The following is a 16,325-nucleotide window of genomic DNA, read 5'->3' as shown; positions in this document are numbered from 1 at the left end:
ACTAGAAATAGGGGTGCCTGGGTGGCTCAGTCAGTTAAACGCCTGCCTTTGGCTCAGGTTATGATCCCAGGGTCCTGGGATGGAGCCCACACTGGGTTCCCTGATGAGCAGGGAGTCTACTTCTCCCTCTGCCGTTCTCTCTGTACCTCCCTCAGCCCCTCCCCCTGCTCATGCTCTCAAATAAATAAATAAAATCTTTTTTAAAAAAAGGAAAAAATATATGTAATATGCTTGACCTATATTAAACACATTTATAGTAGCTATAATATTTAAGGGATTTGGAAAGAGCAAACAATAAGAATGAAACAGTTGGGCAAATAGTTGTTTTGTTCAATAATCAAATTGTCAAACAAATGTTTTAACTGATTCTCCCCTCCAATAATTACATTTTTAATAAAATGAACTATAGGCTTTTGCTTTTGCAATTTGAAAGGAGAGTACACCAAAACAGAGGTACCTGCATTATGCATAGATTTAGTCAACATAATAATATTCCTTTATGTCTCTATAAAGAGCTCGATAGTTAAAGTACATTAACTTACATAATTTTGAGTCTTGCAACAATTGTACAGATGAAGAAACAGATATTTAGTGACTTGTCTAAGGTCACATAGTAAGTAGAAAAGTGCAATTCATAGTTTATTTGCCTATCTTCTATATTTTTACCATACCGTGTTACCTCTCATTATATCATGATGCATGCTAGTAGTAGTAATAATACAAAAATGGTATTGAACCTTCCATTTTTATGTAGTTTAAATATGAAGACATTGAATGGGGAAGAGAGGCATCCGAAATAGAAATTTCTTGCCCTGGAGCGCCTGGGTGGTTTAATCAGTTAAGCATCTACTTTCAGCTCAGGTTATGATCTCAGGGTCCTGGGATTGAGCCTGGCTTCAGGCTCTCTCCCCGGCGGGGAGTCTGCTTCTCCCTCTCCCTCTGTGCTCTCTCTCTCTCAAATAAATAAAATCTTAAAAAAAAAAAAAAAAAAAAGGAAATTTCTTGGGGCACCTGGGTGGCTCAGATGGTTAAGTGTCTGCCTTCAGCTCAGGTCGTGATCCCAGGGTCCTGGGAACGAGTCCTGCATTGGGCTCCCAGCTCGGCAGGGAGTCTGCTTCTCCCTCTGCCTCTTCCCCTGCTCATGTTCTCTTTCTCTCAAATGAGTAAATAAAATCTTAAAAAAAAAAAAAAAGAAATTTCTTGCCCTATAGCATTCACATTGTTCTCATTTTTCTTAGGTATATTGTTAAAGATATAAATTATCGTTTTACTTTGCTATTTTATATTGCATTTATAATTTGACTTTTTTTTTGGTTTGTCTACTTGCCTCATCCATCCACGGTCTCTGTTTCTGCTTCTACTAAATTTCAGTAATTTCCTTCCCCTTTATGATTTCTACCCACATTTTTTGTACCCACATTTTTTTTTGTTATTGGGTTGTCCTCTGTTGGTAATATACCTAGTTCCTATATCTTTGTGTTTTTTTTTTCTTTGCATCATTAAGTCAACTTATTTACTGCCTTTTCTTCCTTTCCATTTTACATTAGCATAATGATAATTCACTAGCGGCCAGTTTTTGTAACAATTATTCTGAGGTCTCACAGAAATCTAGTTCTATCAAAATACTGAGAACATTTCTTATAAACAGATTTTAAAAGCAAAGTATTGGATGGTGAAGTGGGGAAGGGGACATGGAGATTGGATGAGATACTATTGTTTATGTTTTACAGATCCAGTTAAACGAAAAAACATTATGTGGGACCTTGTTAGGAGTATAATAAAAACTAGAACAAGACAAGGTTGAGAGCCCTGAGTAGCTTACAATCTAGTGAAAGAGAAAGACCAATATATAAACAACTCCAATACAACACATAGTATTAACACGACAGCATGAAGTGCTGAAGGAGACCAGAGACTACTGGAGAGCAGAAGTTACAGGATTCTTCCAGGTTCCAGGCAATTGAGTATCAGCTGAGCATGGAACTTACTATGCTATGCTGTCAGATGTGTTTGTTTTATTTTGGTAGAAACAGTCGTGTCTCTTGAGCATGCAGTAAGTTTTATTGAGAAATATGGAAATGCAATGGGGAGTCATTTATTTGCACAGATATCATGGGTGGTTTTTGACAGTGTGAAATATACTGTCACAGAGGACTGATGGACTCAGGACTTCTGCCAAAAAGAAAGCAAGAAAGAGAATCTTTTCTTTATCACAACTCAGTGTTAGGGGAGAGGACAGGAAAGAAAATCTGAGTCCAGCAATGTGACAGACCTCAGGTGACTACTTCCTCATTGTAGGAATACTATGGACTAGTATTTGGTGGAAGAAGACAGTCCATTAAAAACCTTCCATTTCCTGTTTCTTCTCCCAGGTTTTTGGAGAGCTGTGGGTTTTTAGGGAACATAATTCTGTTATGCCAGGTAATAAAAATAATCTTTAAAAATTTACTAAATTAATACACAGTCAATGCAAACATTTTAAACACTGTAGTTAAGTGTACAAAATAAAAGTGGAAGTACCCCATTACACACCCACTTATTATATACTCCCCAGTACTAACAATTTGTTGCAGTAGCCTTCCATTTTCCATCTATAGTCACACACACACACACACCACACATTTTCTTTCCAAAAATAAAATTGGTGGTATTCCCACAAATTTGAGGTTGAAGATATTAAAAGTGTGGGCTTTGGAGCCCGCCAGGACTGGGCTCAAATCCTCTCCAGCTTCCTGGCTGTATAACCCTAGGCAAATTACTTTATTTCTTTAAGTTTAAATTTTTTGTGAAGGGTAAAAATGGTAATTACCTTGTAAGGCTTGAGGATCAAAATCAATAGCGTATATAAATTACTCAGTCCAGTGCCAGGCACATAGTAAGTGTTCAATAAACACTATTATTGTCTATGGCAAGTGACCTTTTTTCGGTAAGACTAGAAGTAAGGAAATTTGTTATGCAAATGTTGTTCATTTTTTCCAACTAATTATATCTAAGTTGGGAAGACCTCGCTTTCCCAAAGCATAAAACTGATCCAAGTAATATTTAAGTGAAAATTCTCGAATTTTTGGTGCAACTCTCCTGCACTCTCCCCCCCTCCCCATCACTTTCTGACGTCTAGGAAGTGGACTTTCCAATAAAGAACTTTTGTGATTCATGTCGTGACGAGAATGCTCAACCAGGTTAGGTTTTACACACTGTGGACACTTTTGCTTTATCAGGCGATTGCTGGGTGGCACCCCTTTCAGCTAGCCTCCCGCAGTCGCGCCCCTCCATCCATTCGGGAGTTACGGCTGCAACAGGAGAAGCCTACCCTCGTAGGAGCGGAAGGAGACTTGACGGACGAGGGGCACCTCCAAGACGCAGCAGCAGACGCGGGGCGTGCTAGGTGCGCCCTAGGGGTGCAGGCTGCTGGCGGAGGGGCCCGGTCCGTGCGCCGGCGGGAGGCTCTTCCCCGGGCAAACCTGGCACTTGGCTTTCCCCGATCTTCGTCGGGGGCATCTTCCCCGCCGTCTGCAGCCCCAAGTACCCACTGCCTGCACTCTGCAGCCCCGACCAGTTCCATCCTCTCGCTTTCTTTTTTGGCACTGCCCTTTGCCCTCCCATGGAGTCATCTGTTTACTCTCCCTTCACTTGCAGTCACCCATAGGTCACCCTCCCTTTGCCACAGTCACCCATTTTGTCCCCTTTCCCTTCTCCCCCTCACTCTTCACCTCTCCCCGGGTCGCCTTCTCAGAGGACTCTGCCGACGGAGATGCTGCGGACCCCGCGGCCAGGGTCTGCTCCCCGGAGAACCCTCCGTCCACCTTTGCCCCCTCCCCGGGGGCGCGTGAGGCAAGTTTCCGCCCCGTCCTTTCCCCAGTGACAGGACTTGGCGGCGGCCACGGCCAGGGAGGCGGAGGGAGGGACGGCCTGGCTCCTGAGCCCCCTCCCCTCCTCGCGAGCTCGCGCGGTCTGTGTCTCTCTCCGCAAGTGCGGAGACGCGGAGGAGGAGGAGGAGGGAGTTGGGGGAGGATCTCCATTGAAATAAACAACCAGGCAGCAGTTATTAACACGGGAACATGGCGGCCGCAGCCTCAGCCACAGCTTCGGCGGCGAAGGTCAGCGCCGACGGCAGCCGGCACCTGACGGCGTGACCGACCCGAGCCGGTAACCGCGCCTTCCCTGGGGGCCGCGAGGGCGGGCGGGAGGCGGGCGGCGGGCGGGGGGCGCCGCGTCCCCACCCCCGGCCGCGACTGCCCTTCCTGCGCCGAGCCCGGCGGAGCCGTGCGCCGCGGAGAGGGCTGTTTTTGTGTGCGGGGACCGCTGCTGGAGTGCGCGGAAAACGGGAGTTGCATCCCCGAGGCGCCGCGAAGCTGGGGAGTTGGGTCTTGGGGGGTGGGGAGGGCGGGAACCGGCGGGGAGACGCGGAGTCCCTGGGAGAGAAAGGAGGCGCTCCAGCGCTTTGCGAGAGCTCTGGAGACGAGTCCCGGAGCGCGAGGCGGGCGGAGGCTGCAGCCCGCGGCGCCGGCGAGAGGTGAGAACCGAGGCGCGGCTGAGAGGCCGGGGGCGCGGGCGCGGCTCCCGCCGGAGGAGCCAGGCGCCAGCCAGCCCGCCCGGTGCGGGGTCGGCGAGCACCGAGGCTCCTGTCCCCCTCGGGCGGAGAGAGGCTCAGACGGGAAGGTGAATCCTGAGAAGGTGCATTCTTTAATGGAAACGCGGAGCGACTGCAGCGGAGGGTGGGAGTCGGGCGAGGGGAGGCAGGACTCGGGAAGTGCTCGGGGGTGTGTGAAGGTGAAGCGCGATGTCAGGGGCGGCCGGCCGGGTGAGACGCTGGGAGGAGGGGATCGGCGGCTCGGCGGGCGGGCCGGGCCCGTGTCAGCGCCGGGGGCGGGGGGCGAGGGGCGCCGTGCGCCGCGGGCGGACGGGAAAGAGCTGCGGCGGGCGGGGCGGGCGGCGCGCTCGGGCCGAGCAGGCCGGGCGGCGGTGGGGGCGGGGAGCCGGGGGCCGGACCGCGGCGGCGCCGAGCTGGGCTCGCCCCTGACTTAACTTTCTGGATGCGGGCATGTGTGCAGGAGGCGCGCTGGGGCCGGGGCTGGGGGCGGGAGGCGGTCCGGGAGGTTCCGGGTTGGCTCGCCAGCGCCCCCTTTTCTCTCCCCCTTCTCTCCGCCCCTGAAGGGACAGGCCCTCAGGGCCCCAGGCGGGAAGCGGGAGGGGCCCTCCCGGCTGACTCGCGACGGTCACGCCCCGGGCCCGAGGACGGTTCTCCTTCGGGCCTCTGGGGGCTGCTGAGTGAGGGGGCCGGGGTCGTCGCGGCGTGTTGGGGCTCCCCGTCCCCCGCCCCTCCGGGGAGTCCCGGAGGCGCCTCTTCCGAGATCGGGGGTGGGTCGGTCCCTGGTTAGAGGGTTCCTCCCTCTTCCCCCTCCCTCTAGTGGTTTCCGGGGCCTGCGGGACCGAGGGGCGGGAATCGGGGACCCGAGCCCCTTGCGCCGGCCCAGAGCTGGACCGGGCCTAACGGCTTCGGGGTCTGTCACTGGTAGGGGAAACTTTCCCAAACCGGGGACCAAGCCTGAACACCTCCTCCGCCACCTCGTCCTCTAATCCCACTCCCACTCCACCTCCTCCAACACCTTCCCCTCCCACCGACCCGAATCTCGCTGCGTGTGACTGATGGGGCAGTGAGCCAATCATAGGCGGGGAGCTGACCTGCCGGGTGTCGGTAAGCCAATCGTGGGGACCGGAGGAAGGAAGGGGGCGGGGTTGCTTCCCGACCAGTTAGAGCAGAGTTGCACGCGGGGCGGGGAAGTCATGGAGACGCCGAGCTAGCCACTCTTGTCCATCCCTAGTCACCCGGTCCTTGGTCTGTGCGGTAGTGTCACTTATAGAGTCTCCCACCCAGGAGGCATGTAGTTTACGCGAGATACTGTATTTTTCTTGGTACCACAAGAGACGTCGTCTTAGACACGACGAAGTCTAAAGCCACTTAGTATGTGGCAGTAACTCTCCGAGGCCCGTTTCTAAAATGGCATATATATTGTAGTGATCGTGTTCTGGACCTCAGCGACGGGTTTACGTGCAGAGGCTCATAGGAGTTATCAGTTTACCCCTACCTCACTTTCACTCAGCTACTCTAGGGTGGGGACAGTGAATTTTCAAGGGTTCTCTGAAAATGAAGGCATCGGGATAGTCTTACGTCAATTGATTATTGGGAGTGTAAAGCATCATTGTTTGTAATGGCTTCGCTGGTTCCTTGTTTAATTAGACCGCCAGTTCCCAAAGTGCACTTGGAAGTTCGGCATTTGGGATGATCTTAAAAAAAAAAAAAAGTCGTTTATGGTATGCGTTTTCTTTGTTTTTTTCTTTTTCTTGAGTAAACAAAATGAAGTTAGGAACCAAAGCATCACTGTTCGAAAAATAAAGCGTTGGTATTTAAGAAGCAAAGCTAGTCAAAGAATATTTGTCTACAGAAAAAAAAAAAGTCTAAAGTGTAGTTTGCTGGATTACTCCCACACAAAAGATTCTTAAAAAAATAGTTTTCTTCTTTAAACACACTGCTGAATTGTACAGTGTGTGAGTACTTTTCTGGTTTATGCAAGGTTAGGAGACATCTTTGGTTGTTTTATGTTGGTTGTTGGGTTCAGTACAGTGACTTTCTCAAGTCCTGACTTTTAAGAATAGGGAGGATAGGTCTTTGGTTCTCAATAAAGAGCACAGGTTGCTCCGCAGGCGTAAGCTCCTGTTCTTTGTTGGTGAGGTTTAGTGCACGCTGACAGCAGCAAGGATCCTTTTCCCAACTGGAATTTGTAAAATCTTTGGGAGTTCAAAGAATGAATCATGTTAAACTGAGAATGAATTCATTCATTTTGTCCTAAGTATCCCTTGAATTTAACTGATCTTGGGAGGCTTTTTTGGGGGGGGGGTGTCTTATGTGCGTGGTATTTATCTATACTGCTTTCTCAAGCTTCTGTTAATATTTGGTTAGTATAAGAAAGAACTGAGGAATTGTAGTTTTAGGAAACAGTATTTACCACACTCTACAGATGTATTGTTGTAATATACCATTCTCAAATTTATAATGTGAATTCTCAATTCAGTATAATTTTGAGTGTTTATGTAGACAAAAATTAATTGCATTTTGCTGTAGCCCTTTGGGTGTTATTTTAGTGATAAAATAATAAAAACTGTGGTGATAAAACATTTAGCTGCCAGAAGTGGGGAATATCATAAATTAAACAACATTCAAAATTTGACAGCACTGAAAACCCCCATCATTAGTTAATTTAGTTACTGATGGCCACTCTGACGTGTGCCCTTCTCTCTCTTTTGTATGTGTAAGAGCAACACATTATCTTCATTCTCTACAACAATCCTTGAAAGTGTTCTCAGATTCTTGGTGGCAGAGAGTAGCAAGTCCTCTAAAGCCTGGCTGGGGGTTGTGGGGGGGGAGAAAAAAACCTCTCAAGCATATGGAGACATCTAGAAAAAGATGTGCATCGTCAGCTGTGATTCCATTGTGTGCTCTCAGACTAGATCTGAGCCTTCTTCCTCCTGGGGATTTCAGTCTTAACAGAGGAGTTCTTTGACTTTTAGATGTCAGGGTACTGAAACAAGGTAGAAAGAAGCTCACTAATTATGAATTTTATATTTTTTAGATACTTTGGCTCTGATTTTAACCTTTTATTGGCTAAATATAATTTATATGACTTTTGTTCACTGTTAGAGGAACATTTCACTGGAAATGTAAAATGTAAGGATCGGAGGGGGACTTGGGCTGTGGTATGAGTGTATAAAGGGGTAATGCTCCTTGGTTGGCTTTATCTATAGCTATATCTTATTAAAGCTTTCTAAGCCTCACAATCAAGGACTTGTGAGCAGTGCTTTCATTACACACCCTATATTTAAGGATTCAGTACCTTCGCTGTTTCAAATCACATCAGGTTGAAATGTGACCCATAAGTTGGCAGCTTGAATTTCTGAGAAAAAAAAATGTTTGTGTTGTATTGGGTTTAAAAGCGATTCTTTTAAGCAGTCTTAGGATGTTAGGTAGCAAAAAAAAAAGTCTCTAAACAATTTTTCTAGAAGGTCAGTTTTCTGAAATGCACAGTGTGTTCTTATTTGATATTTTGACCGCTGTTATGTCGTTGAAATTATATTTAAAAGCCTAATTAATGCTTAGCTATTTTTATGGCAAAACTGCTATTTAAGAAATTACTGGCTTCTCAGTATTCTGTGTTTATAGTTTTGTTTGGTAATTTATGTTATTACATGCTCTATCAATTTTAAATTAAGAGAATAGGAGGGAGAAAGAAAATAAGTTACTGCTTTAAGGTATTGGTCTTTTATTGCAGTAAATCTTAAAATCAGTGGAAATTAGTATCTTTTCCTTTAATGAAATAATCAGATTCTATTTACATACCAATGATGAAAGCCATTCAAAGGAAAACAGAACAAAACCTTCAGTTTCTTATATTCAAACCTGAAGCTCATTTTACCTCTGTGACTTGCTTTCTTTTTTTTTTTTTTTAAAGATTTTATTTATTTATTTGAGAGAGAGAATGAGAGAGAGAGAGAGCATGAGAGGGAGGGGGGAGAGTCAGAGGGAGAAGCAGACTCCCTGCCGAGCAGGGAGCCCGATGCGGGACTCGATCCTGGGAGTCCAGGATCATGACCTGAGCCGAAGGCAGTCGCTTAACCAACTGAGCCACCCAGGCGCCCCTGTGACTTGCTTTCTAAACAAAAAAAATATTCTTAGCGTTTAAGTGTTTGTTTCCTTTTTTTGTTTTAGATCTAGAAGGGTTTATGAATTGCAAACTGCAGAAAGAATGTGTTATGTCATGTTACTTTTAGAGTCTATTAAAAGTGATGTCTGGAAAAGCTATAAAATACAATTTTAGGTCATAGACCCTCAATTCAGACGGTATAAAGAAACTCGTACTTTATGGATTCTAGGTACTAATTTCTAAATAGAGGTGAGATTGTGACTTCTGTGAATATTTTAGAAGCTGGTTTAGTTTTCCTAGCTGTTGTAAAACTGAGGCAAAACGTTATGAAAAGAACTGGAAATCTTAAAGGTAAACTTGTGTTTGAAGGTAACTGAAATGAAAGGACTAGGTGGTCTGTAGGTAGAATACGATGCTCTTGGCTTTTAGGGCAAAGATTTTATGTCTATCCTATGAAATGTTCATCAGTAACCACATTTCTGGCTTCCAGTAGCTTATGATGACATAATGCAACTGTGGAAAAATTGATTCCAGGACAATTTTAAGTTGGTTCCCTAGTTGGAAATTTCTAGAGGAGAATTAAGTAAGCAGGGAACCTATGAGGATGTTTTATTTAGCTGCTTTTGAGGCTTTTGGATGTAGAATCTTAACTTTAAGAGAGAGAGGAAAACTGCTTGTAGGTAGAAGTTATTGGCAACTCGTTAAAGGTTCTGAAAGAAAAAAACAACTTTTAATTTTAAGTATCAATTGATAGATACATGAAGAATTGAAGTTAGCAGGTTAAATCTAGTAGAATTTATGCCTTACAGGCAGCTAATTATGAACTGTTAAGAGTTCCCCATGGGTAACTTAAATCCCACATTGGGCTTTTTAGATCTTGTCTTTGCATTCTTGCCTCATTTAACCATTGTTTCATTCATTTGTTCATTATTCATTTGATGAGTATTTGAGTATCCTAGCATTGGCAGTGTACTTTGATAGTGGAAACCATCTATTACGAATCCTGTGATTTTATGGGGAATCCAGAGTGGGTGATTTTTTTGGTGGAGGAGAAGGTGGAAAGGTACATGTTCACCTTAATTTTCAATTTGCTTGGATATTAATGATTTGGTTTTTTGGTGTGTGTAATTTTAATTATATATTGTCAAAAAATTTTGCTTTGATTTGGGTTTGAGCTTTTTTTTCCCCCCGAAAATAGGATTAGGTTTATAGTAAGTTGTTAAATGTCCACTTAACTGATTAGCTTACAATCAAATACTTTTCGTTTAATGGAGGTATGAATATTTATAATTAGTGTTGTTTTATATTCTCTGGAATCATGTCGTGTGTGTGGTCAGCATGGCAGTCTTTAGCTGGTCAAAGGTATTAGGGCAACTAGTCAGGGACCTCCCAGTTCTGTGGAGAGTGTGCCTTGTCGCTACTCTAAAGCTACATACTCTGGGCCTTCACAGCCGAAGTTTCTAAAGGATGGAAAACTCCCTTGTGCAGCCTCTCACAGGTGTTCTTCTATGATTATTAGTTTTTCTAGATTTAACTCATTCTTGCTCTTGACTGAAATGTATGTATTGGGAAAGTAACGACAATGCGCCGTAAATGATAATAGCAGCTCTCCCTGAGCGCCAGCAACCTGGTTAGGGGCTTTTTGAGGTGCGTTTCATTCTTTCTTTTTTTGCCACAGCCCTGTAAAATAGAGGTTACCTCATTTTTCAGAAGATGAAGCTTAAGAGAGATTAAGTCCTTATGCCTATGAGCAAAACTTCCGGGGGGGGGAGATTACCCTTGACCAGTGAGGGCGAGGAAACAAATCGTAAGTATCAGAGGTAATGGTGAGTCTGAGAATGTCTTTCTTTTAGGAATCTGATAAAGAACATGTTTTCAGGCCTTTTATAAGGCTGTCAGTGTTGGTGTTTAGTCCATGAAAGGGAGAGAGAGATTTGCGAGGTTCCAGTCCTGCAAATCATGCCAGCAGGTGTGTAGCAAAGCCTTGCATCAAGGCAGGCCTATACCTGGGCAGGTGTTACTTATCTTAAGATCTACAAATAGTCTCTGGCTTTTTAGTCATCAGCCCATTGTTTAACAATTCTTAAATTGCAGGATTCTTTTAATTTTCAAAAAATAAGAATGTTAATGGATGAAGTAAAAACAAGTAACATTTACTGGGTGTTTACTCAGAACCTGGTGCAGGGTTCAGGCGCCCTTATTGTATACTCTGTGTGTTTCTCCCTGTAACAACACACAGGTGGGTGGTGGGCGTTATCATTCCTATTACGTAGTTCATGAAGTGGGGGCACAGAACTGTCAAGTTAACTTGCCCAGGGTCACACAGCCAGACTACTGGAGAAGAATTCGAATCCAGGCAAACATTGCCCCTTAGCCCTGTCCCCTTAATGTGTATTCTGCTAGCTGGTGGGCTGTGCTTCTCTCAGTGTCAGGTGGTGGTGTCTTATCAAGTGCTTTGTGGAGGTAAAAACAGATCAGTAATTCTCCACTTGGGAAGAGGAAAGGGGTAGGAGTATATTTTGAGAAAGCCCATCCAGGTTGCCTGTTTCTCACAAGAAAAAGCTAAGAAAATAAGCTCAAGAAAACTTGATTGTGGGGGGCTAGGGAGAAAATAGATTGGGAGCACTACAGGGGGTGTAGGTTTAGAAGGGATGAAACACTGATACAGATATTTGGCTTCTTCTTTCTTTACAATATATTTAATTCTAGTATGTTTAACTATTAGGTGGTGATTGTGGGATGCATGTTTTACAGATTTTGTGCAATTTCTGTGGCGTGGATGACTTGGTGTTGAGATCTTGTAGTCTTAAAAGAAGGCTGATAATATATGCAGTCATCTGACTTGTGCTCTGCTATTTGTGGAATTCTTCTGTCTGCTTGATTGTTTGCAGGGAGCGAGGAGAGCTTTCAGGGAACTCTTCCACCTATGCACGTGCGGGGAGCAGCATACCCTTGCTTTCAGCGTTTCAGCTCCCAGGGACTGAAGGCTTGTTGTCGTGGATGAAAATATAATGCATGATATTTTCTGTTACTCATTTACTGTGTCCATGTGAAATGTGATCCCACATATTCCAAGGCTTAGCTTGCGGAGTGTGAGTGAGTTCTGGAAGTTCCCTGTTGTTGCTGACTGACCTCTGCCCATTGAAGTAGCCGTCTAAATGATGATTGTCTTTTCTAGCAGATTATTTCTGCTTACAAAATCAGCTTATTAATCAAACATGAAGTGACTTCCCTTGCCTTTGGTGGTACAGTAGCATTTGTAAGACTATTTAATATTAATTTATCTTAAAATTTTAATTCTATTGTTAATATGCTTACTGATGAAAAGCTTTCAGTTATTGTCAAAATGTAAATTAAAAAATGGAGTTGCATATCTTATAGGAACCTTTGTTTTTACCTGAGTCATTTCTAGAGTCAAACTAAAGGGGAAATTTAGATTGCTACATGGATAACAAACTTTTAGGGGCATCCGGTTGGCTCAGTCGGTAGATCATGTGACTCGATCTTGGGGTCATGAGTTCGAGCCCCATGTTGGGCATAGAGATTACTTAAAACAAACTAAAAATACATTTTTAATGTGCCTGTGTATATTTTAAAACTAGAATTATTCATAACTGTGTTTATCAGGTAAATTACCTCTGGTTATTGTTGGAACATGGGTGGTGAATTCTTTCACATATACTTTTAGATTCCTAAATAAGGAATATGGAAATCTCTTGCTAAAAATCTGAATGTCAAGAGTATGAAGTTCTGTGAACATTAATAACGTTTCTTGAAATTACAGAAGTTGGGGGCGCCTGGGTGGCTCAGTTGGTTAAGCGACTGCCTTCAGCTCAGGTCATGATCCCAGGGTCCTGGGATCGAATCCCACATTGGGCTCCCTGCTCTGCGGGAAGCCTGCTTCTCCCTCTCCCACTCCCCCTGCTTGTGTTCCCTCTCTCGCTGTGTCTCTCTCTGTCAAATAAATAAAATAAAATCTTAAAAAAAAAAAAAAAGAAATTACAGAAGTTGGTTATTTCATCGTTATGGAGACAGGCAGTAGGGGCTCGTGGGTGTTTGAGGTGATTGTGTTGTCCTGTCCTGGCCACCTTGTGTCTGCAGCCTGTGGTGGATATGGTGTTAGGTGTGCTGTGCACCAAGGCTCAGCTTCTGTGTGGCTCGGTACTTTGAAGTGAGGATGGGCTGGTAAATAATGGCACAACTGTGGACTGCTTCAGTTTGGGAATAAATCTTTGTAGACTTTTCTCCTCTGCCTCCTTTTCTCCTTCTTCCTTGGCTTTCTCACTTTTTTTCCTTAAAGATGGAAGGTAGCTGGTAGTGAAAGGAACACAATCAAGATTATGGAGGAAGTCTGTTACTATCATTAAGTATTTCATGTATGATCATGATCTTCGGTTTCCCTCTTTAACAAACAGATTGGCTCTGCTAACAGCACTTAGGGAAGAAGCTAGTTATTTGTTAAGTAAGCCATTAGGTTGAAAACAGATCACTTAACAGGCACAGTGTAGTAATTGGCTGATTTGTTGTTGGAAGTTAGTCGGTTGCTGGACAACATTGTGGTCCAGCACACTGGGGGGCTGAGCTTCTGTTGTCTAATAGGATTGAGTATTACATTCCCTAGTTTTTTTTTTTTTTTTTAAGATTTTATTTATTTATTTGTCAAAGACAGAGAGATATGGGGGGCGGGGGGGGCGGGGGGGGCGGGAGCGGCAGAGGGAGAAGCAGGCTCCCTGCTGAGCAAGGAGCCGGATGTGGGACTCGATTCCAGGACCCTGGGATCATGACCTGAGCCAAAGGCAGATGCTTTATTGACTGAGCCACCCAGGCATCCCACATTCCTTAGTTTTTATGTATTTTATTTCTTGCCTGTTTAAGGATATTGTTACAAACTCTGTAGTGTTAGATGTCTTGAAAGTGTTCATTAGGTTCAAGTGGTCCAAATGGTGTAAATTGGAAATAGACAATTTAAGATTGATGGAAATTGTAACCAAATTCTTAAAGCCTTGGGAATACCTGCCTGCCTCTTTGGAGTTTCTGGTAGTGTATTGTATTTTCAATTTCTGGAATTCTATTTTGAGTCTTATCTGTAGTGTTCCTATTGCTGTTTTAAGTAGTAATATCTTGATTCCTTAAGACTCTTCTGTAAAAGTGTGATATAAAAATATTTATCCCATTAAAAATGTTTTAATGTATCAGAGCACCACTACAGTGGATTTTAATAAATGAAAGACTTTAAGCAATTACACACAAAAATGACATATTCATTGTGAACTGAACATATTGTCAGTGACAGTTGATAGTAACAAAAGTCAACAAAATGTCTGGACATTGAAGGATATTAGAAGACAGAATTGGAGCATTATCCTTCTCTGGTTAAAGGATGCTCACATAATAGCATTCTTGTAATCATTGGTGATCTTACTGTAGTAGTAAATATTTCCACTTTGAGAAAAGACATTGAGGAGAATAGGAGATAAAGGGAACCCCAGATTCTCCACACGAGGCGAGCAAAGCCTTGACAGGAAGGAACTGGGTCTGGATACCTCTGGCTTGGCCTTGAATGCCTGTGGTAGGGCCAGTGAGCTGGGCCTCCTGCAGAGGTCAGGACTCCACTAGAAGAGCCCCCCTCCCCTTCTCACTATCACTGGGAGCAGCTGCTGACCCTGTGGCAGGGAGGGAAGGGAGAGCCTGTGGTAGATGGAGCATGGGGTGAGTCCCAGGGGACTGGGGTCCCAGATGCTCACCTGCAAAATTGTTGTTTGCCTATGGATTTCCTACCAGGAGCTGGCTGGCTCTCACGTATAACATCTTCTGATCTGTAGCCGTAATTCGGGCAGTGCTGATGGCCTCTTCCCTTCAGGTACCACTGAGCCCCACAGCCCTTCTACCCCCATGCTCTGTGAGGTGAGAAGTGAGGGGATTCTTCCACACAAGAGCAGATAAAGACTGGGTGGTAAGGCAAGGGAAGACCTTCAAGGGCTTGTGATTTTCAGAGGCTGAGCACCTTTACCTGGCTTGGCCCTCAGAGGAGTGAGGAAGCCAGCATCTTCTCACCAAGGGATAGAGTTTTTCTGGCTCTGGGTGCCCTTTTCCATTCTCTTCTTGAGAAGTTATCCATTGAGGTTCAGGTGTCTCCCACAGTCTCATTGTAGATTTTTCCTGAACCTGCCTCAGTTGTTCAGAGCTGTTTACAGTCTTGGAGAAAGAGATCAAGTGTATATTGGGGAGGGGGGAGAAGGAAAGGCATTCAGAAAGAAATTGGAGTGGCCTGGAGAGGAGTTGCTGTGTTGAATCTAGGCTAAAAAGGTTAGCACCATGCAGATGGAAGATAGCAATGCAATAGAGTAGCCTGGACTAAAATCTATAAATTAATGAAGGTGTATATAGAATAAATCCAGGGTAGCAGGTACATGCCTTTGCAGCTTTAAGGACCTACTACTAGTTTATCAACTTGATCATACTGAGGAGTTAACTTATAGTTCTTGTTATTTTAAATGGAATAGGCTTTTTATACAAACTGTTTTTGAAAGTTGAGAGAGATAAATGGTGGATTAGTTCCTAATAGCAGTGAAACAAGTTAGAATTTTTGATACAAATTCTTTGGAGTTTAATATCAAGGAGGAAAAACTAAACTAAAATGCTTTGAATAATCAAGCATTAAAATTTGTCTGTCTATTGTGTTCAGTAAAGACGCTTAAAAATGACTATGCATTGGTTTATCTGAATGAAAGGACATTTTAGGTGTTTTCTTATCGGTTTGCTAAAGATTGAGTAGTAAAGACGGAGTATATATGTGTATATATTTTATTTATTCATTCATTCATTCTTTGTCCCCCTCCTCCAAAATAGTATTACAGAACAGCTTAAAGGCTTTCATTTTTAAACTGTATTTGGACTGATTTAACAGATTCTTCTTCGGCACTGTAAGTCATTAATAGACTGATCTTCCCCAAATATCCTTTTTATAATAATACAAGTCCCCACTCATCACAGAATGACATTCCCAAACGCTTACTAGATAGGTCTGTCACAAACCCATTTTTTCCCTATTTCTACTCTTTATGCGAGCCTTTGTACCGTTAGTCTGTTCTTCCTGGCCTTGACCATACAAGTTCACGCTCTTTGATTTGCCTCGAGAAAACTAATGAGTTATTCTAAAATTTAGGAAGCAACCCTTTGATATAAAACTCAATTTATTGGAAGTTTATATTATTGATCTTAGTTAATAGCGAAGTCTATGATCAAAACAAAAAGTACACATAGAGTCCAACAGTATTCAAAGGTTCTTAGTAAAGATGCTTATTACATTGGTTACAGATTTTACAAAAAAATACAGAAGTCCACTTACCTTCAAAACAAACAATAAAGACTAAAATTTTGGGCTTTGTTGCTTCCGTAAAACTAAACATTTTTTATACTGAGACTTATTATCTTTTCCCCTGCAGGATATTTTGACACTATGGTGAGAAGAGGGATTAATAATCTCAGTTTATAGTGGGAAGAGGAAAAAAAAGGTAAAGAAAACCTTGGGGAAATTCAGTAGTTCTGGAAAGGTAATAAAACAAAACCAAACAGAAAGAAAAGTATACCAGGGTTGGCACTTAAATACTTCCATTGAAGAAGTGATAA

At 43.7% G+C, this 16,325-nt stretch overlaps 1 protein-coding gene across 7 annotated transcripts in view; it reads left to right on the top strand.

The window, feature by feature from the left end:
- The first annotated feature begins 3,662 nt into the window (after nt 1-3,662).
- The window catches only part of NCOA2 (nuclear receptor coactivator 2), a 283,320-nt gene continuing 270,657 nt past the window's right edge, over nt 3,663-16,325 (top strand). For 2 of the 7 annotated variants that reach the window (XM_081816095.1, XM_081816101.1), the window contains exon 1: nt 3,871-4,146. The gene's annotated coding sequence lies outside the window, so the exon portion shown is untranslated. Of the gene's footprint in view, nt 3,832-3,869; nt 4,147-4,387; nt 4,514-4,544; nt 4,675-5,125; nt 5,696-16,325 lie in introns of those variants that run through there. The other 5 variants (XM_081816099.1, XM_081816104.1, XM_081816096.1 and 2 more) reach the window with 5 other exon arrangements.

Source organism: Leptonychotes weddellii, chromosome 4, assembly GCF_054177405.1.
Source record: "Leptonychotes weddellii isolate Sample4059 chromosome 4, ASM5417740v2, whole genome shotgun sequence".
Lineage (NCBI taxonomy): Eukaryota > Metazoa > Chordata > Mammalia > Carnivora > Phocidae > Leptonychotes > Leptonychotes weddellii.
Note: the sequence above shows the minus strand (reverse complement) of the source record. Positions and strands in the feature narration are given on the sequence as shown.